Source organism: Callionymus lyra, chromosome 11 (assembly GCF_982586985.1).
Source record: "Callionymus lyra chromosome 11, fCalLyr1.hap1.1, whole genome shotgun sequence".
In the NCBI taxonomy this organism is placed as follows: Eukaryota; Metazoa; Chordata; class Actinopteri; order Syngnathiformes; family Callionymidae; genus Callionymus; species Callionymus lyra.
This window is the reverse complement of record NC_141828.1, coordinates 24,926,984-24,949,574: the sequence shown is the minus strand read 5'-3', so window position 1 is coordinate 24,949,574 and position 22,591 is coordinate 24,926,984. Positions and strand designations below refer to the sequence as shown.

Sequence of the window (22,591 nt, the reverse complement as noted above, 5' to 3'; positions counted from 1 at the left end):
AGGGTTTGAAAATCCAATTCCCCTCCACTCATCTTCCTCTGGCACTGGTAAACCGATTACACACTCAGCAACCTGACGTTCCGTAAGTGCTTCTCCCCTGGCACTCGGGCCTGGCACCAGGGTTTCATAAGACTTAATGGAGTCCACTAATCAACCCTACCGGACTCGTACACTCGGCAGATTTGATTGATTGGTGGAATGACAGTCGTGGCAGCAATGGGATTGTTACTGACCCGGAGCAAGGAGGCGACTGTCGGCACACTAAGAAGATATTCCCAAACCTTGTTATGTATATTGAGAAGAGCTGCTCTGCCCTATGAATGTGTCTTGCAAACTCAACATTGCCTATGAGGTGCAGAATCCACTCGGTAACGCTGACCTGAATGGCTTCCATAATGCTTTGCTGCGCAGCAAACCAATCACAGCTGTCGATCACTTTTGACTTAGCGACAGACGTAGAATTTAAATACAGTATTATAACCACCAATAAAGCTTTAAATAGCAATATATAGAGCAGTGTGTAGAAACGAATCATAGGAGTTCAACGTTAAGTACTGTAAGTAATGTTGGTGGAGTTTTTCCTTCCAAGCTCTGTGGTCAGGTCAAAGTTCATCTGCAGTTCACATAAATCATCTTTAGGGCTAGCTTTTAGCGTTTGGCTAGCCCTGTACTCAGAAAATTTGATGTTTTGTTTTTTTAGGCAGAATGCCTTAAATACCTTTTTATTCTGTTTTCAACAGTATCTTAGTGAATGTGACCTGATTCTGGCCTGTTCCTCACCTCTGCCATTTTCTTCTGCATGATCGTGCTCTGCTCATATCGGACTTTCTCAAATCTTAAATAGGAAGATTGACTACATCATTGTGTGGATGAACGCATGTGGTGTAATAATTTATGTATCTTAAACGTTTGTTTGGCTTCTTGGTAACAACTGTTGTAAACTGAAGAAAAACTGAACTGAGTTGAATTTTGGAGAAAAATGGTCACCATTGATATTCACAGTTGATTATTTCCCTGTAAATCTGAATTCTATATGAAACAAGGACCTTGTTTTTACCATATTGGTGCCTTATTTATCCAAGAAAACGGTAATGGTTAATAGAACTTATTCAAGGAAATTGTCTTTAACAAAGCAACATCCTTTTACAACATCATGCATGTCACACAGTCAACCGGAACCAACAAATAAAAACAATGTGTCTGTCATTGTAAATGTCAAAAGCGAAACCCCAATTACAACTTGACCAAGTTCTGACCTTTAAAGGGCTCAAGTTTGGTGCGCGTCAGAATGTTATTTCCCAGTTGTTTGTGTTTTTAATATGCCAGTTTGACTTTCTGAGCGTCGCCCCGCCGTCTCTGTGACCTTAGCATCCTTCTGGGACCACACTGGACACTTTTCTATTGCCAGGACTCTTTTGGCTGGTTGTATATTAGAGAAAGTCATTTGAATGTTTTCAATGAGTTTCCTAAAATAGATAAGAAATAATGACTTTTGAAACAGATACTTTTCCAGTCACGTTCAACGTTATTGTATAAGACAGTCTCTTTCAAGGACTATTCTTGATCTCCTTAATTGCAAATATCAATCCGACTATTCAAACTACAACATTTCAACAAATAATTTACTCCAGACTAAACCTTTAGTTTGAATCTCCATGCACACCTGTTCTTGCTGCTCTCTCGTGTCTTCAAAAAGCGTTTGCTGAACTCCCTCTTCTGTTTTGAAATTCCGACCTCGCCACATGTCTCCTACTGACCATCTGTCCTGTGACTGATTAGTATTGTGAGGTCCTTGGGTTTGGAGGCAAGATCAGAAGTTTATGTTCGGCTTGCTTTGATTGGTTAGTTAGTAGATGCTCAAAGGCTTCTCTCTCTAAAGGGTTAAAACATTTGGTTACTAGCAGGTATATTTAAAGTCAAAGGACGGTCTAAGGGTCTGTTCTGTTCTGTTCTACTCCTGCACTGCACAGAACAAACTATAGAAAAGACCAAAATAATTGATTAATAAAATAACTATTTTTATTTGCCACTAATCTTACTACATTTACAACTTTAAAAATGGAAATAGAACAATGGGTCGTTTGCTTTATAAACTCCACCCATTGGGTGGGAGCACTAAAGGATTCCATCGGATCAGCCAGCTGTGAAAACAGCTGATTTGGTATATGGAAGATGATTAAATTCATGGAATTCATTTTTCGACTAAAAATAATCAAGTTATTAATTTAGAGTCTGGTCATGACAGAAATGTACACAGTTAATTCTTGTATTGTATTGTACTCACATAGTTCTGAAGGCACATCAACATACATTGTACATGTCAATAGTTTGAAATATACATTTATATTATATATATTTTTTTTCACTTTGACTTTTTAACTTTTTACCGTTGATGTAAAATAAGTGTGGATAGAGGAGGAATAGGTAGCATCAAAATGAAGAATAAGATGATGAAGGGAATAAAAAGGAGAGGGCTAGGAAGCATGAGGATGATTTAAGTACAGGAAGGATTGGAAACAAAAATGGATGACTTGATGAATCGGGACAAGAATGAGTGATCAGGACAAGGTGAGAATGATTGATAGGAATGATAAGAAAATTGAAACGGAACGATAGTGCAGGATGAGAAAGACAGAATGAATAACGGCTTGGAAGAAAAAGAATCAGGAAAAAATGTGTTCGAAGCAATCTATAGCTTCCTGGAATGAATTCTTTCTATTGTTGTTTACTCAAGATAAAGTTAAGATAAAAGCAAAGTTATAATCTCGACAGTCAATCCAGGTACAAATGTTGAGCCACACCCACTGAAGGTCATTATTAGGAGAACGGCTGGTGTAACATTGACATGTTGAAACAGGAGCCTGTTGTTTCCCTCTGACTGCTGACAGTGACGCTCTGCTGGAGCATCAAAGGAGACACCAGTGATGGAAGGATCCCCTGCTGCCCGTCATCCTGATCACTAGTATTTGGGGAATAATGCATTTAATTAGAGATTTTACTTACTTACTTACTTACTTTTATTTAGGACATCAAACATAATGTCATGTTTTTTCATGCACTCGATGATCCTTTGTTGTTGGACGCTCATATTTATAATTCTTCTTTCCTCTCTCACCATTTTCACCTCTACGCGTTGTTATTATGATCACAGAGGGAATTATTTTTTCGCCAACAAGGGTGTTTGTAAAGGTCAGACTGTGACCAGACACGGCAACAGCCTGGTCTGTGTCTTTACAAATGATTCTGTATAAATGTCTCATTGATATTCCAAAGCAGATTTTGACATTAAAGGGTCATCAATTTTTTTTTCGGACAAGGGTCCGGAAGTCTATTGCCAATTCTTTTCTCCTCTTTCACCCACCCCTTCCTCCTTTATCGTGTTGTCATGTGAATACATTTATCAGTTGTGATGTTTTCGCTTCTCGTTTTACAGCCGGAAAATGATGATGATGATTAAAGTGGATTGAAAGTTAATAGTTTCAGCTTCCATGCCTGGACGAGCATAGCGAGGCAATAGTGTGCTTGTGTGTGCGTCGGGGGGATATTTGTCACTAATTTATTCGCATTAGCCCTCCAGCAGGGCGAGGACACCAGGGTTAACTTAGATTTATGTGCGGTTAAAGCCTCCTTCCATATCTGAAATAGCTTTTATGCAACTTTATGATTTGATGTTAATTGAAAAATGACGTGAGTGAAACACGTTTTTCATTCTCTAGAAGAGGTTGTTGCTCTATTTGGTCACCTTCTTATTTACATGTCCATGTCCTCTACATATACAGAGTTAAAAGTAAAAGATGAAGTACTTGCAAAATAAAAAATAAAAAAACTTTTCCGCAAACTAGACTGATTGAAATGCTGCGTTTATTACTAAATTTACAATTTTGGCTCCATAAACTTCCTCTACTTGCTCAGGCAGATTTTAATTTAATTAGTTGACTTTGCATAAACCTTTCCCTGGTTCTCATAAATGCAAAAGTTGGCTCTGCTGGAAGGCTAAATTTAAACTTATGAAATTAAAAATCCATGCCAATGTCTACAATGTACTTTGTTTAAGTGTGATCAAGTTGGTGACTTTGCCATCTTAAGAGTTCTCTTAAAGTTAAGAGGTCAGACCGAGTGTTGCAGCATTAAATGAGTGTATGGATGGACAATAATAATAATAATAATACAATATAAAACAATTAGAGGTGAATAAGTATATATTGACACACCTAAATATTGCCACATATTTTACACTTACATGGTAACATTATATTTTAAAATATATTGATACTGAAAAGTACCTTTTTTTGTTGTTTTTATTTACAATAAAAATGGATATATTCACCGCATTTGTTCATTTTTGTGTTGCCATTGAGGTTCTGACTGCTAGATGGCAGCAGTCATTACCTCAACCATAGCTTTCGGAACAACAAAATCTTATGACGTCCCGGCGATTACTGAGGACGAGAGGTAACAGTCGACTCAAGCAGCTTTTAAAGCTGATGTTTTGACATATTTTGGTTTCAAAACAAATTAACACCAGAGTCAAGTACTTGGCAGTACTACATATATATTATTGTCGTACAGTATCACAATATCTCACAATATATCGTATTGGTGCCATTGTATTGTTATAAGGGCTTGGTAGGACCGAAAATGTTCGAACAATCACCTTACCGATTTTCTACTTTTTTTCTATATCAGTTCTGTGATATTAATTTGGACAAAAAGAAAATGACATAATCCATAATACAGATCTTGAGTATAGTAGTTCAGCTTTGGTAAATTGGCACTCAAAGCATTGCAAAAGAAAACTTCACTTCAAGTGAACATTTTTATTCAGAAAACTCACATTATCACATAACGCCGCTGTATACAAACTTGGCACTGAAAGACAAAGCATGTTTATTTACTACCGAAGCATTTTGGCCAGTGCCACAAAAGAATCGAAGTTCACTATGCCATAATAGTGATACATCTTGTATCTCCAGATTCTTGCCAGTACACATCCTTAATACACCGTCGTTGCTCACAATAACTAAGCTATTAATATTAATGACTCACGACTGGATCTAAGAGTAATAAGTAATATCAACTCAAAAAAACCCTGGAAGTAAAAATGTGGGGTCGTCTGTTAAAGGCAGTCAAGAGAACTGCTGCTGAGTTTAGGTAAAAGGACACACTCACTCCTGTGAGTCTGAAAGCTTCTGGAGAAATAAAGATGGTTATTATTAAAATAGATGTTTTTGATAACTGAAAGCACATAAGCCGCATTTGGGATTCCTTTAAGAGTTTGTGAGGGTTGTGGTCAGAGCTGTTCTGTCACGGAGCGAGAAAATGACTAAATATAGTTGAATTACAAGGTCAGTTCAATAATTAATAATCAGGCAATCCCGGAGAACATTCCAGATCAGCCCATTGAAAGTCTTCCAAACTCGATTCAACAGTCATTGCTTATTAGAGCAGAGCGACGTCCCTCATTGTTCGTTCTATCTTTAGCTCTGCCTGCAGACGAATGCAGAGCTGCTCGCTTAAGGAACTCATCGGGAAAGAACAATCACCGACTGCTGCTGTAAAGACGAACACACACCTGACAGTCTCTCTTGTTGCTCACAGGCAAGTGTGTGTCACTTTCTGCACTGTCTAACTGAAATGAGAGGCGAGAAACGATGGAAGCAGACGGTGGAGGAATCCTTTTAAAAACTCATCGCTGACACAAAAACTCATCAACTAACAAAATACTTTTAGGGACTTCTGGTGTCGCTACTCACAGAGTGGATCACTTCTCTTCAAACCTTCAACAAAGCCAGAATTCATGTTCAATTTAACACTACTACACTTTTTGCAAGTTTTCAAAGTTGGTGAACAATATTTGATTGAACTGAAGGTAAAAAAAAGGGCAACAATAACAACAAGGGTTACTGTAGAAACAAGGATATATTTGTAGTATTGTCGAGTACTTGACTCTGGTGTTGCAGAATTTACAGACCACATGACTCTTGACGAAGTCGTAACTGCTTTCATTGGTTTTGAAACCAAAATATGTCCAAACATCAGCTCTTGGACTAAATTGTATCATCTGGTCCTCAGTCATTGCCAGGATGTTGTGGGATTTCCTTCTTCCTCTAGTCATGGTGGACGAATTCTTTGAATATTTGCATAGTAATTGTAATTAAAAACAATATTTATTTATTGTATATAATGCAGCCTTAAGGGATCACAAGCCAGTGTCTTTTTAAAACGTTCCCATGTCCGGATAAATGCAGAGGGTTGTGTCAGGAAGGGCATACGACGTAAAATCCGTGCTAAAACCAAATATGCAAATCACAACCATGACTTCCGTACCGGATCAGTTGAGGCCCGGGTTAACAACGGCCGCCATTGGTGCCGATAACCTACAGGGCAACAATGGAAATTTGGCTACAGTTGGTCGAAGTTGGAGGAGGAGAGGAGGACGGCGGGTTCAGAAATAGAGAGAAAATTGGAAAGAAGATAAGGAGACTTGGTGGTGGAATGGGAAGTGCAGGATTATATAAAGAAAAAAAGGTTGGCAAAGAAAAAGTGGGACACTGAGAAGACTGAAGAGAGCAGACGGGAGTACAGGGAGATGAAGCACAAGATAAAGGTAGAGGTGGCTAAACAAAGCGCGAATGATGACTTGTATGCTAGGTTTGAAAGTAAGGAGGGAGAGAATGATTTATACAGGTTGGCAAAACAGAGAGACAGAGGTGGGAAAGACATCCAGCAGGTTCGGGTGATCAGGATAGAGAGGGACATGTGTTGACAGGTGCCACAGGAGTAATAGGAAGATGGAAAGAGTACTTTGAAGAGCTAATGAATGAGGAAAATATAAGAGAGCAAAGGGTAGAAGAGGTGACTACTGTGAACTATAAATTAGCAGAGATTAGTAAAGGTGAAGTGAGGCAGACATTGAAGAGGATAAAGAATGGAAAGTCAGTTGGTCCTGATCATATACCTTTATATATATATCTCTATATATTTCTATATCTATATTTATATCTACATCTATGTCTATGTCTATATAGATAGATTGGGATGGAGTGAAAGAGGACATGAAGTTGGTTGGTGTGAGAGAGGGGGATACAGAGAACAGGGTTAGATGGAGGAGGTTAATTTACTGTAGCGACGCCTGAGGGAGCGGCCGAAAGGAAAAGAAGAAGAAGATTTATTTATTTTATCAATATTTTTTTTAACCCCTACAAGCGTCCCATTTCGTCTGCGCTATTTTATGAATACATTTAAGTGTTGACCATCACAAACGCGTCAATCAAATCCATTGTCCGTCTGTACCGACAACTTTGTTACTGTGCAAGCTGAGGATGAAACCTTTGACTGCTGATCTTCCAAACTGGAGGATAAATATGAGGATTTGGAGGAAAGGTGCGCAACAAATATCCTCATATTTGTGATTCAGGAAGGTGTGAAAAATCAAACAATCCAAAGGATATTTTTACACAACAAATTTACCTTTAATTGATTTATTTTTTTCAATATTCAAATATTTCATCCATGAATACTAAATTTAATTCAATCTTTTTAGTCTTGGGTTTTAGTTTGGACGATAATATTTTTGTAAATGGTGTTATTCAGTCTAAATAATATATACTTTTTTAAATGTCATGAAACACTTGATGAGCCTTTTTTTTTGACAAAATAGTCTGGGTTGATCCAATTCTATTTGGCTCTTTGACTTAAAAGCGTAAAGCGTCCTAAAGTGAAATTTAACAAGGTAAACACGCCAAACTGTTAATGAAAGTTCTTGTCTAACTTGTTTCAGTTAGGAAAATGTTATGTTTGAAGCTAGTTTGTTTCACAAGCATCGACCGATTCAATCTCTGTGCAAACATCCAAGTGTGGCTGACGATGACATGTGTGGTGATGGAGGCTCTTGTCTCAGTCGTGGAGGTGCTGACAGAGAGCAGCTGTGTCATCATGCTTCTGAATCAACAGTGTGTCCAGCTAATAGAATATCTTCTACCACCAAACTCTATTACAGCAGATAAGAGCCTCGAGGTAACATTAGAAATACAAGACCAAACGGTGTTTTCATGGTTTGAAGTTCTTCCAATTACATTCCCAAACTGAACTGCAAGAAGATGATTAAATTGCTGCTCAAATCAATGTGTGCTGAAGGCGCCGGTAACACTGTGTGTTTGTTTGTCTTCTGACCAGAATTGAAGCGGAGATGAGTCAGAGGTTCACCTCACATCACCTGTTGAAGTTTGGGAGTCACATAACAAGAACTTTGTTGCAAATCTTGAATCATTTTTGAAATTCCAAATCGGCTGTTTTGATTGACACACGGCTTATCCAATAAACTCAATGGGCAGAGCTTATGACAAAGAAAAAGGCTCCGTTGGTTAATTCTCCAACATTCCTGGGGGGGCTGGTCAAATCATCAGTACTTTCACAAACATAGTTTTATGTGACTGTGTAGTTTCAATAACTTAGTAAATGCACTTATCTTACTTTTTAGAATATAAGCAATATATATGAACAGGTCTAGTTTCATACATTAGACACGTTGGATTAAAAGGTGAATTAAGAGCTATGAAGCTAATATAGAGCCTCGCAAGACTGGTTGGTAGTTTACCAAAGTCAGTCTTTATAGACTTCATGTTTTTGGATAATGTATTCTGAAGCCATATCAGTCATTGTAGGAGAGGTTAATTCTTCATTCTTAATGTTAAGGCAAGAATGGCGCTGTGAAACAGCCCGCTGGTAGAGGTTCAAGAAGAATATGAATACAGTTGAATAGCACAAAGTTTTTTGTCACAAGCCTGTTGTCACGAACCGTCTGCAGCCTTCACTGAAAAGGCAGTAAATGTATGAAGAAAGAAAAAGTGCTGTTCAGAGCTTTAGGGCACTTAAGCAAAACAAGGTGTCAGGAGGAATTTAGGAGCCACGATTATGCTGCTGACATCGTTCGTGTCTCATTTGTTATTCAAAGTGTGGGCTAAGTCGGCCTCACCTGCTGACTCTGGATCAGAGGAAACAAAAGAGTACAAGAGACTCTGACAGAATATTTAACTTACACACTTACGTTTGTCGCACTGGGAGCTTCTTATTTAATATTAGCCTCAGTAGTTTCTCTGAAAATATGCAGAGTCATCCAACTTTTTTTTTAAAGCCGGTCACAACCTCCAGGTGGCTTTTCGGATATGCAAAAGGATTTTTAATAAATGATCTATTTTCCTTCCAATAAATGCTCAAAAAGAAACTGTTTTTCCCAGTTTTTCTAAACTAAGAGCATTATATTACAGCAGATCGACAGTGATTAAATGTCCATTTAATAATTCATTAAAATTCACAACTTCACAGAATTTACAGATCACATGACTCTTGAAGAAGTCGTAACTGCTTTCATGTCCAAACATCAGTTTTAAAAGCTTCTGGAGTCCACTGTATCCTCTCATTCTCAGTCAATCGCCAGAATCTTACAGGATTTGATTGTTCCTTTAGCTGCAGAAAACGTAATAACTTCCACTTCCTGCCATCTTTTGGCCGTAACTGTAATTGCAACACAAAAATAAAACAAAGGCGGGAGTATTTGCATGTAATTTGTGATTAAGAATTTTTCCCTACTTCAAACCTTTATAACATTTGGAAAAGAAAAGTGCTGAATAGGACAGCAGGAAGTGGTAGTGTTAGTAAGTAAGTAAGTAATAGTTGTCTGTAGAGATATTGCGTAACACATGCAGTATGCGAAAAGGAGTTGAATGTTTCTATTGACAGAGAATGATTGGTCCTTGAAAACCTTGTTGAATCCACATGGAAAATTGACTGTTGTTGGGGTATTTTGCAAAAAGTACAGTTAAACATATTTGAAAACCTTATTTTATTTATATATTTCTGAATATTGATGAACTTCTTTGTTTTCCTCTAGTGCTGTTGCATGTACAGTTTTTGTTTTTCTACTTTCTGCAGTCATTTTAAATGAGTTTTCAACTAGGCTGCACATTTTTAATTACAGATTAGTGGCAAGTGTCCGAGAGGGCTTTGTGATGCATGAGCAGGGAATTCAATTAACAATCTGACAGGAGATACCAGCATGTTTTAAACGGATTATTCATGTTCCAGTTTTTGTGTTTAATTAAGACTTTTAGGTTTTAAAAAATTGAATTCACTTGTCTTTTAAGTTCAGAGGCAGTTGGCCCCGAATTTTCTCCTTCTCTATCCCCCAAAACCCTCATCGGTGACAGGGCAGCATCTTTAAGATGCATCGCTTCATCCCTCTTGATCTCCTGCTGCACTTGTATCGACTGTCGTGATCCTCATAACAAATATCTGCCACATTGAAGGACAAGCGTCTCATCTGCATAATTTAGGAACACACGCACACAAATGCACACACGAACGCACACACACACACACACACACACACACACACACACACACACACACACACACACACACACACACACACACACACACACACACACACACACACACACACACACACATAAACATACAAACTCATGGACACATGCACACCTGAACACACACACAAGAACACACACATGAACACACACACAAACACACACACAAACGCACACACATAAACACTTACACTCATTGACATACAATAACAAACATGAACACACACACACGTAAAGACGCAGACAAACACACACGAACAACCACATAAAAACACACACTTGAACACACACAAACTCATGAACACTCACATGAACACACACACACAAGAACACTCACATGAACTCACATAGGGACACACACGCAAACACACACACATAAACACATACACTCATGGACACACAAAAACCGTCATGAACACACACACACGTAAAGACACAGACAAACACACACACACGAACAAACACACATGAACACACACATAACAACGTTAACACAGACACACACAGGAACACACACTCAAGCACGCACTCACACACATACAGGTGGAGTCACCTTTGAAGAGATGATGACAACAGTAATGGATTCATACTGTTAGCGCTCCAACATGAGGCGCCAGATGACGAGTGCACACGTCTGTCAGACGCACTGAACTCGAGCATTAAATCATGAGTTTGTCCTTTTTGCGTTTTTCACCTTGTCTGACGTGAAGTGCTGGTTCAGGCTAATGATTTAAAAGGAGGATGATTGTAAATTGAGTGAGTCAGAGGTTCATTTCTGACTTTCCCTCCTACTTCTCTAATCCTGAAGAACTATGTTATCGTTTCCTGCCAGCTGTGGTCCAGGTTGGGGATCTTGGGGTCTCTCGTCTACCTCCACTCCATTTATGCTAAATTTAGAAATGACAGAGACTCTGGCATGATTGACTTCTGAGCAATAAGTATGTATGAAATATATCTGATGGAGAGCATAGGTGTGTATCGGCAAGAATCTGGCACTATGGTACGTATCACGATACAGGTGCAACAATACGATATATTGCAAAATATTATGATATTGTAGTATGTATTTGTAGTATTGTCAGGAACTCAACTCTGGTGTTTACAGACCACACGACTCTTGACAAAGTTGTAACTGCTTTTATTTGTTTTGAAACCAAAATATGTCCAAACATCAGTTTAATAAGCTGCTAGAGTCACTGTATCCTCTCATCCTCAGTCATCACATTGTCACTTTAGTTTACTGACTGTGGATGTTTGATTGCAAAACAAAAAAACGAACAAAAGTTGTAAATATTTTCATGTTAATTCTAATAAAAATGAAATTGTATTATTTAATTTTTTTCCATTATTAGATTATATTCAATTGAAAGATAAAATGCGATTCAAAAGCCTAAATTATAATTAAAAATCCAAAAAAAAGTCAGCAAATAACAATAATATAGAAGAGCAAACACACTTGACTCTTCTGCTGCCATTCCATTCGTTCTGTTACATCCTGCAACCTCCCTCTATTCCCTCCTTCTTCTCACTCACTTAAGCTACTTAATGAACCTGTGTGTGTGTCGTCACTAAATGCATGTGTGTGCGTGAGAAACCCACACCACCCGAGGGTCGTCCCATGTGTATATGAGCCAATTATCTTTAGTTACTTGTTTCCTAAGGACTCCTTCGAAACGAGGAGGAAGAGGTGAGATAGTCGAGGCAGAGAGGATTGTTGGTGAGAGAAGTCAGAGGTTACAGCCAATCAAAGAAGGAATCCCAGTCCAGGAGGAATGCAGCTAGTTTGGTGCCAGAATAACGATTCAATCTGCCTTTTCAACGATCTTCTGTTCGATGTGGCTACTTTCTCTTTATCGCTTGTGTTATCAAACACATTGTTTTTCGGGCCTTTGGGTCACCTTGACCCTGAGAAAACTCAACGGTTGATCCAGACAAATGGATAATTCAGGCAGATTGGTCTTTCAACTGTTTTTTTAACCTCTTTGCAAAATTTGATTTTTATTTTGTTGTCAAGTGTTATATTGTTTTTTGTGTGGTTTCACTGTGAAATTAGGCCAATTGTCAAATTGTATATGATATTTATTTTTAAAATCTGTTCCATCTTCAACATATAATCAGAAATCTTAGATCTTTTAATGATTAAAATAGTTTTAAGTAAAAACTATTTATGAATTGTTTTCACTCTTGTTTTTTATTTTGGAATGGAGGTTGTTTTTGGCCTTTTCTTTCATCCCATTCATTAATTTATGGGAAAAATAATTGACTATTGATTTATTTGTTAGGTATCATAGGATCAGATGATTACCCAAAAATAATAACACAGGTCAATTGCAAAACATTAAATACACAAAAATAATGCCACAACTCAATCTAATTTTTTTTACCGTACCGGCAATGATCAATTGGTTTAAATATTGATGCAAGCAATAATAATATATAATAAATAACATAATGTTTTTTCAATTATCTTGTTAATTCCTGCATCAAGCCAACTACAGTACATCAGCCCCAAATCAGGAGAAAAAATATCGATTACCCAGACCAGACGACAAAAAGATGTATGTATGGCTTTGAACTAAGGGAGGAAACCACAGCGGCTGGAGTATCCACTTTATTATTGGAGGGTTATATATGGTTGGCTCTCCTAATAAATCATATTTCTACACTCTCCTGCTAATGATGCTTGTTTTTTGTTGCCACCTGCAAACACAACATTGCATCAGTGATTTCTCCAGCATGGCACAGATTTCTCAAACTTTTAACTGGAATCTGGAGGAAGTAATTGGAGCGTCTGTCAAGATCGTTGACTAATTAAGACAAAGACTCGCCGGGACTCAATGACCTGCTGGACTCTCTGATCCAGTCTCAGCCGCACAGGTCCGGTTCTCTTGTTGCTGACAGTCATGCTGTTGTTGGTCCTGCACGCTTCACATTACAAACACGCACACACATACACAATGGCCGATCCAATCTTGCAAAAGGTTGTTATAATAACATTCATTCTGTGTCCCTCTGAAACTTGAGATGGTGGAGGAACAACAACAAACCAAACTTCAGTCTTGGTTGACAAACAACAGCATTATATTCCGATGGTGCTTATATAGCATAACATTATTTCTATTTACTTTTTCGTTCACATCATTTACACGCTAACGGGATAGCTAGTCTGTTGCAGGACACATAGAGACGCACAATCCATACACAGGTAGGAAAGTAGTGAGCATTTATTTTTTCCTTTTTAATTTGAAGTCTATTTGAACTTGCAAACTCAACATTTCAGATGAGGTGTCATCCCTCTCAACCACCCTCACAGTAATGGTTACCTGAACAGCTAACCTTAATGCTTTGCCGCCCAGCCAACCAATAATAATCTTTTGACATTATAACAGACATATCATTTAAATGCAATATTGTAGTGACCAATCAGCCATCACTAAATAGTGTGTAGAAAGGCATCATGGGAGTTCACTGTTTCGTTGGCACCAGGTGAAGTAGGTGTTGCAGTTGGTGTATTTTTTTGTTTAGTGTGAAAAATGAGAAGGTGCTTCGATAATCCTGACTCTAGCTTGATACAATATATATAAATATGTATTACCGTGTACAAAAATAACTGTGGAAGGTAAGCGTGATATGGAACTGTATTTTAATTTATTTTCTCCCTTGTGTCATTAAAAAAACATTAAGTATCAACAATATGAGCGGATCTGAATGAAAACCCAAATCACACATTCTTTTAAATATCTGGAGGGATTTTACATCCAAGCTAATCCTTTAAATGAATAATTAGAATAAAAGTGATGTCCTCCTAGAAATAAGTTGTATTTTCAATCTTCTTGTGGCACCAGCCGGATTAGCAGCGTGTCAACTCTCTGATCAAACAAGTGTGTGTTTTCATGTCCTTTGAACTGAGTAATGTGTGTCAGATGTTTGCTCAGATGAAGGTCATCTCAACAATTAACCTCGCGAGGCGGCCGAGGGAGCAAAATCCACAGCAAGACGTCGGATCTGAGCACAGCAGACGCTCTCGGAATTAAACAAACACTGGCACACAAACAGCTTTTACCACCGTCTCTTGGGATTCATCGTTTTGATTTTGATTTCCTGAACGGCTGGTTCTCCTGTACGACCAAACGGTAGAAACAAAAACATGAGGCAGCTTGGATTGAAATTTTGATTCGATTTTTTAATTATCAATTAACCTGCAAATATCTAAGACATTCGCTCATTTTTGTGTTGCAATTTTCGGCTGCTATCTAAAGAAAGAATACAATCCTACAAGATCCCAGCGATGACTGAGGACAAGAGGATACAGTGGACTCCTGCAGCTTTTAAATGTGATGTTTGGGCATATTTTCATTTCAAAACAAATGAAAGCAGTTACGACTTCGTCAAGAGTCATGTGGTCTTTAAATTCTGCAACACCAGAGTCAAGTGTTTGACAATACTACAAATATATCCTAGTTCATACAGTATCACAATATATCATATTATTAACAAATATTCACTTAATTTAATTTCTTCTCCTACATGTTCCCTCTGTTGGATTTCACTAAGCAAATTTCAGCATATAACAACATTGTGTATTTACCATGCTATGACAGGTTTTCTGCAATTCAATTATTTAAAAGAAACCCAATATATCATATTTACTACAGTATTACCATACATCACAATATATGTATGTATCTACACATTCTTACCAAGACACATCTCTATGAAGTCAGGGAGACAGATAGTTGGAAATGTTGGACAGGACAGACAATGTTGGAGTAAGAATTTTTGAGATGTAGAAATCAGTTGATAGATACTCAGGAACGATACATGGATGAGACCAACCAAAAAGACATCCTTTTGAAAATCATCCACAACATGATCTCTATCAATCATTAAGTCAGTTTAAATAATTTACGTTTTTGAGAATTCACGAAATCTATTTATTGCTGTTTAAAAAAAACTCTCAGATATCCGTAAGACATTTTTACGTGTCAGGTTTGCTCACCTTTTACCGTAACATTTTGAAGGAGGATTATGTATCTATGCTGCAGCATGTGCATCATCTTCTCATTGAACCACATTTAAAACTTGTTCAACTAAGTAACTCAACATTATCTGTAGGAAACTCCACTTCAGGTTTTCAACCTGAAAACATTGCCTAAGTGAGATTGCTTGGCAACTTGACTGTGAAAAATGGAGTGTATTTATATAAAGAAAAGTGCATGTGTTTAAGAAACGGCTCTTCTAAATATGCCTGACATGTCTCTACAGAGTTGAAGTCTTGACACTCTGTCAGTTTTTTTGTTGGAAAACATGTCCTCAGCATTTTCTACATTTCCTCCTCCGACGTCTAGTTTATCAGTGAGTCTGAGTCTGAAACACACTGGAGTGAAGCTCATCATTGTTTTAATCTGCAGATGGATTGTTAATCTATGTATCCATCTATTCAACAGAGCAGCCGGGCTGTCGTAGATCAAGCAAGTCTGCCTTTTAACAGTTCAGTAAGTCGACATGATGTGTGTTTTCTATGCAAATCAGTGAAGTCTTTTGTCACATTTGCAGTTCTTTTCCCGGGCGGTCCGTCATCTCCACCCACACAAGACCATTTAAGATTCAGTGCTCTGGAAACTTTTCCTGGGAGAGTTAAAACCGTCAAGTTCAACACACACATACACACAGCGTGTTTTCTCAGCTTTGTGACGAGGAAGATGATTTGTGTTGTTGGAAAATATTTAAAGTCATAAAATGATGTATAGTCACCATAAAAACCTTTTTTCATAATTTCCAGCCTGAACCATCTTTACCGCGATCTGATGAAGATAATATAAAACTTTATTATAGATAAATAAATCCTAGAGCCTGAGTGCCATCCTATTTCTACCGGGGGCTCCTTCACTCGCTACCATAAAAAAAACAGTCTGTTTCCGTTTAGAATCCGAAATCAGGTAATGAAGGTATCACGTGGTGCACGCTGGTCGGGGCCTCTTCCTATTGGACGACCTTTCCATGCCGCAATCCAATCAGATCGCCTTATTATTCACATGACTATGTTGTTGTGTTGGGCTTAGAAATCTGCCGCGAGATTCACACATGTACTTGAGTACAGGCATTTCTTTTAGCAAGATGTTTTTACGAACTGGTTCCAGCCAGATCATCGCAAAATCTTCATAGCTTCCGCGTCGGCTTCCGCGTCGGCTTCCACGTCGGCCATGTTGATGAAGATGTGAAGCCCTGATGAAGGGGCAGAGATAGCAGGGACCAATCAGCGAGCTTCGTCCAGAGTTGGGACGAATTTTCGAATCCCAAACGAAATCGGATCAAGCTCTCCCAGAGTGTTTTTAGGGTAGCCAGTGTAGGAGCCCCCGGTAGAAATAGGGGGCTCACCCAGGCTAGAAATCCTATTGGAGGTCGTGGAAAAAGGTTCCTTCACTTTTTGTGAATTCTCTGTAATTGGATTTACACAATAAGTTCTATTTTCCAGGTACATGGTGCCTGAATTATGTTCTTTTCTCAGGTTAGAAATGTAAGTGTCGACTATTTATGGTAAAATTCATTTGGATTTTTTACTTTTTCATTTATCGACTTTGTTGGTAGACATGAACATTATTCTTGGGGCTCTCCTGTGTTTCTTTGAAAAACGTTCTATTTATAAATTATTTTATCAATTGTGTTCACTGTCAGATTATTTTGATTCTCGCATGAGGGTTGTTGAAATTTAACAATTGAATACATTCAGACGGTTAAATCTCACCACAGCATGCTTTGTTTTAGTTGACTAACCTTTATATACCTTTGAAGTCACATTTTAAACCCGCCAACAAAAGAAAACAACTAATCTTTCAAAGGCGGAGAGGATAACTTTTGAAAGGCGGAGAGGATAACTTTTGCTGTATTGTTTTGTGCCTGACGTTGTTGGAAGCTGACCTCGCTACAACCACAAGAAGATGAAGTGTCCGTGGTACCAAATAAGAAACTGCCTTGGGTTTTAAAGAAGATGCAGCACAGACAACAACCACCATGTTCAGTGAGTGCAGAGAATAATAAAAGTGTGCCCCAGAAAATTGCATCCTTAATCACAATCTCAAGATTGGTTAAATAAAATATCATTTTTTATTTCCCCAAATTGTCCAATTCAACCTAACAAGTTACTGCGGTCACACCCATTAATTGATTTATTGATGGGGTTGAGTAGTTCAAAAAAAAGGTGAAGAAAAGAAAATTAAAACCTAAAACATATTTAACATTTAAAAAGTTCTAAATAATTCAATTACAAAAATGTTTCTTTCACAAGCATGTCCTGTTTATTCTCTGTCATCATGAGAGCAATATTAATACAAATCTGAGGGCCACATGTGGCCCAGGGGCCGCAGAGTTCCTTCTGGAAAGTGCTGTTTGCGTCTGCTGTCTATCAACAGTGAAACCACTTGTTGCTGGTTTGGAAATCATTCAAGCCAGCCAATATTCTAGCCTGCAGACAAAAGACATCCATTGGTGCTGAAACAAAAGTTGATCCGAACAAACGTGTGTGTGGGTGAGCATCTCTCCGGCCCCCGACTGCAGCATGATTCACCGCAGTCGGGAGTAATGAGGAAGAGTTTCTCACTGCAGAGACCAGCTTGTAGATGAGTTCTGTGAGAATCATTTAGAAACAAATGAGTTGAAGAGCCCCCGTCCTCATTGTGGATGTAATGCAGGGGACAGACAAAAAGTGAAACTTTCAGTTCTTTTTTTTAGAAAGTTCATGCACGTTTCTAAAACCTGGATTTTAATCATCTTACTCATTAAATTGCTAAAAAAAAACAAAAGAAAACCCAAAAGATTGTTCAGCCGTCAAATAATTCAGTAAACAGTTTTATTTAAATGTAAATTTATTGACATTACACTATCAAAGGCAAATTATTTTAAATAAAAATGAACTAATGTGCGTCTTTCTTCATCATAAGCTCCGCCCATTGAGTCAGAGAGAGATATTAAAGATGTAATTGGATCAGTCAGCTGTCAATCTAAATGGCTGATTTGGTGTTATTCTGAGAACCGAGTTAAAGTTCTCAACATTTTTCCAGATCCAGAAATGTATTAATCAAAAGTTACGCAGTTTTTTAGCACAATTACCCATATACGGCTGTTGCCATTTAAAAATAATCACAAGAGAAAATGAATTCAACTAAATGCTTACAGTGATGAGTTCACTGAGAGGGAGGCAGACAAAAGATAGTATTACTTTATAAGTATTAAAAAAAAACCAATATTTTCCTTAATTCACATATTCTATTGAATGTTACATTAATAAATCCAATAAAATATATTTTAATGTAAAGAGCAAAATACAGGAGGAAAAATATGACATGTATCTTCTTTAAAAAGATCAACTGGTTTGTTATAAATAGAAAATAAACACAAATAAATAATAAAATGAAATATAAAAAACAAGTCTTTTTTTAAGAAACTGTCATGAATGTTGCCTTTGATTTTACTCTTTATTTAACGTGTTTTCACGCTCTTACCTCCCAAAGTCATCGTTTAGATCAAGTCAATGATATATTGGCTCTCATCGTCAAATTTGGAGGTGAAACGGGTCGATACGGGGGTTCAGCAGCTTAAGGGGGGGTTTAGAGAGCTTTCATGGGGGAAATGGTTCTGTAGTGGAGCCATGATGCTGAGACTTTAAAATCAGCCGCTCCATGTATTATAGATGAAAGTTGTGAAGCCATGAAGTTTGTTCTTCTCCGCTGCTAAAGCTGCCATCTTCCTCCGTCGCCGGATGGAATACCAGATGAGGAAGATCAGAAGGAGAAACACACGTGAGATGGAGGTTAAAAAACACAATAAGAAAAATGTATGGACGTTTTTTGCTCACAAAAGTGTTTTTTTGCCCATTTACAGCAATCAGTATTTCTTGATTGACATCTGTAGATGATTAAGTATCTCCAGGAGATAATGAAGAAATCAAACCTCCAGATATTTTCATCCACAGGAATCAAACGTCAGTTATAACAGGAGCTTTTAAGTTTTTAATTGCTTCTTCAGACGATCTGTTTTAGCATCATTAAGCGTCCCTCCAGATAATGAGCCTGGAAATGGAAATATAACGACGTGTACTGGTGTCATTGTCTATATTTTCGTGTCTTGGTTTGACACAGAACACGCTCCGACTGTCACTGAAGCTGATGATTAAAAGGGGAAACAGAGAAAAGATCTTTTAGCTGTTTTTCTTTTCTGGAGTGGAGATGCTCATTTGTGATCATCCATGTCAGGAGGCCACACTTGTGGTGATGAATTGAAATCTCTGAAGCTTTGATCAGAATTTGGTTGGGTCCTAACACTGTAGTGAAAGTGTGTTTTTGTTAGGTTCACTCTCTTAGGTACACACACAAATGTAACTTGTGTGTCTTTGATGCGACAATGTCGGCCTCTGTTGTCGACACAATTGTTTAATGGAAACTTTTAGGGAGGGTGAATCATGTGACAAACACAGACAATTACATTCTGGTGGTGATTTGAATTACCATCTGGATCCACAAATCTTCAAATTTGACCCTCTAGAAATATTTTAACTTTTAAGGATAATTCAAATGCTAAAAAACTGTTTAACTACAATACATTAAGGACACATTCACCTTTTTAAAAATCTTTTATTTTGTTGTTAGTCAAATTATTAATATTTACTCTTCCCCAGGATTTTGATAGTTGCTTAAGGTTGAAATGGCTGATGTCATCTAGTGGCCGGAAGTTTTATTGCAACACAAAACTGAACAAATGCCACGAATACTTGCATATTAATTGTAAAAAAAAAAAAAAAAAGTAGTAAATATTTGATGCAACCTTTTTAAAATGATAAACTGCAAAAGAAGTATTGTAAGTAAAATAAGTTTGATATGACTTCAGCCAAAACAAAAGTCAAACTATTCAAATCGATACAGTGCTGTTGAATATTGATAGTATCGGTGAAAAGAAATTGCATTTTAAAATGTATGCATATTTCCGTCTAACCCAAACTATAGAATAGTGTGTCAGATTAAATACCAAATTAAACTAGAAAATCCTTTTTACATATTGTGTAATTGTGTATTGTGTATATTTACAATTGTTTCAAGTGTGTCTTTAAATAGACGGCGATTGAAGACGCTACTTTTCGCTGACTAGTCCAGGAAGTACATTTTCTGTATATTTCTACTCTAGCATGGGAACTTCTTGGCATCACCCAGATAAGGAATAAAGGCGAAGTAAGAAGCTGTAAAACTGCTTAACAAATTCATACTTTATGAATTTCTAGTGTTTTAATTTGTGGCAAACATTTTACTAATCAGTTAGGAAAGTGGGTGACTGTCCACCCACTGATTTCCCATGAGCCTCTTTGTGTGAATACATTTTAGGCTACAAAAATAATGTTCTTTTTCACCATAGAGAGGTAACTTCGGCTCACACCCACTCGCTCTCTTACACAGCAGATGTTTATAATAGCAGAGAAGAAATAAGAAAAAGTTAGAAATCAATACAGTTCAGGCCAAAGATCATTGGTTTTGCCGTTTGCCGTAACATTTGTTGTGCAGAAGTTCACCTGGATTCACCTCTGACACAGAAATATGGAAAGATATTTTCTTCACTGCTTTTCCAGTTGTGTGATAGTTTGAGGCACATAACGCGGTAATTATCAGCCGAGTCTGTGATAAACCTGGACGACGAGCCTCGACAAAGACGTGTCATTCGTGAAGAAAGACGACATTAGAGGAGTTGATAATGGTTGTGGAGCACAAGTGTCATAATCAAAGTAGCTCTTAATACTCTTAGAGAGGATCACGCTGAGCTCGCGAGGAGACTGTCAGGCGGAGAGAGTTTCTTCCTCTGTTGCGGCTCACACCGCGAGTGGAAAAAGAAATCCTTGCTGCAGGTTTATTTGCTGTAATTGTCAGGCAACCTTGACGGATTGCACCTCTGAGGCAGATGTCTTTGAAACAAACTTCATTTTCTTCTGAAACATGGTGAAACGGATGAATTGCAACAGACGGACACGCAGGTGTTGGAGTCTGTGCATGTATTAGTCTCTCTTCAGGTGGAGGACGAGGAGAGGACACAGAGTAATTTTGATGCTGGTACGACTCCACAGACATGTTGACAAACTCTCCATGTCATTTTTTAAGGTGTGTAAGAAAAAATATATATATTTTATTCCGATTGAATTGGATCAGTATCACTATTTTTTTATCCACTTTCTTTTCTGGTTTATTCGTCAATAAAATGTGTTTAGAATAAAATGTTTTTTTAACTTTATTTACAATTTTATTTTCAGCGTTTGCTCATTTTTGTGTCGCAATTAAACTTCCGGCTGCTAGATGGCAGCAGTCATCATGGAACAATGAAATCCTGCAAGATCCTGGCAATGACTGAGGACGAGAGGATACAGTGGACTCCAGCAGCTTTTAAAGCTGAGGTTGGAAATATTCTGGTTTTAAAACAAATAAAAACAGTTAAGACTTTGTAAAGAGTCATGTGGTCTGTACATTCTGCAACACCAGAGTCAAGTACTCGACAATACTACGAATATATCCTTGTTCCTACAGTATCACAATATATCACCATATATTGTATCGTTGTCCCTGTATTGTGTGTGATATTAGAATTGTCAGATTCTTGCCAATGCCCGCGCCTATCATTAAGACATGTTATTATTATTTTTTTTAAGCCTAAATAATCAACATTTTAAAGGTCATTGGTCCCTCTGAACTGATGACCTTTTATGTGTCAAAGTCACAGCCCTGGGATAAAATCAAGGTCACAAGGCCTTTCAATGTGGCCCAATGGTCGCAAAACTAATCAGATGAATGTTAATATTGATATTATGACGTATAAAGATGTCAGTGTGTTTAAGATAAGATAAGGGACATATATTTTGAATGGCAACGATAATAGCAAATCAAACTCCTACTTCCTGTAAGTTAAATATAGACGAGAAGAATTTGGTCTCTTGTTTGATTGAGTTTGACAAGATTGTTTACTGACAAACAAGTTGATAGTGACGTGATGAAGAGAGTTGAACTACCAACTGTCTTCAATGTTACATTAGATTAGTGATTAATAGCCAGGTGAAAGGTTGTTTTTTTTGTTGGTCATATTGTGTAACTCAAAACCACACAAAAATGTAAGCAGTTTTATTTCAAGAATTGTTTTAAGTCCAATTACACCAGCAAAATGTGTGTCCTTTATGGTTCTTATCTTGT

General features: G+C 37.6%; 1 protein-coding gene and 1 pseudogene across 3 annotated transcripts in view; both read left to right on the top strand.

Annotated features, from left to right (window-relative positions):
• LOC148069709 (A-type potassium channel modulatory protein KCNIP2) overlaps positions 1 to 22,591 on the top strand; it is a 111,017-nt gene that overhangs the window by 15,427 nt on the left and 72,999 nt on the right. The gene's annotated exons all lie outside the window — the stretch shown is intronic.
• Positions 6,315 to 7,032, top strand: LOC148069710 (uncharacterized; annotated as a pseudogene).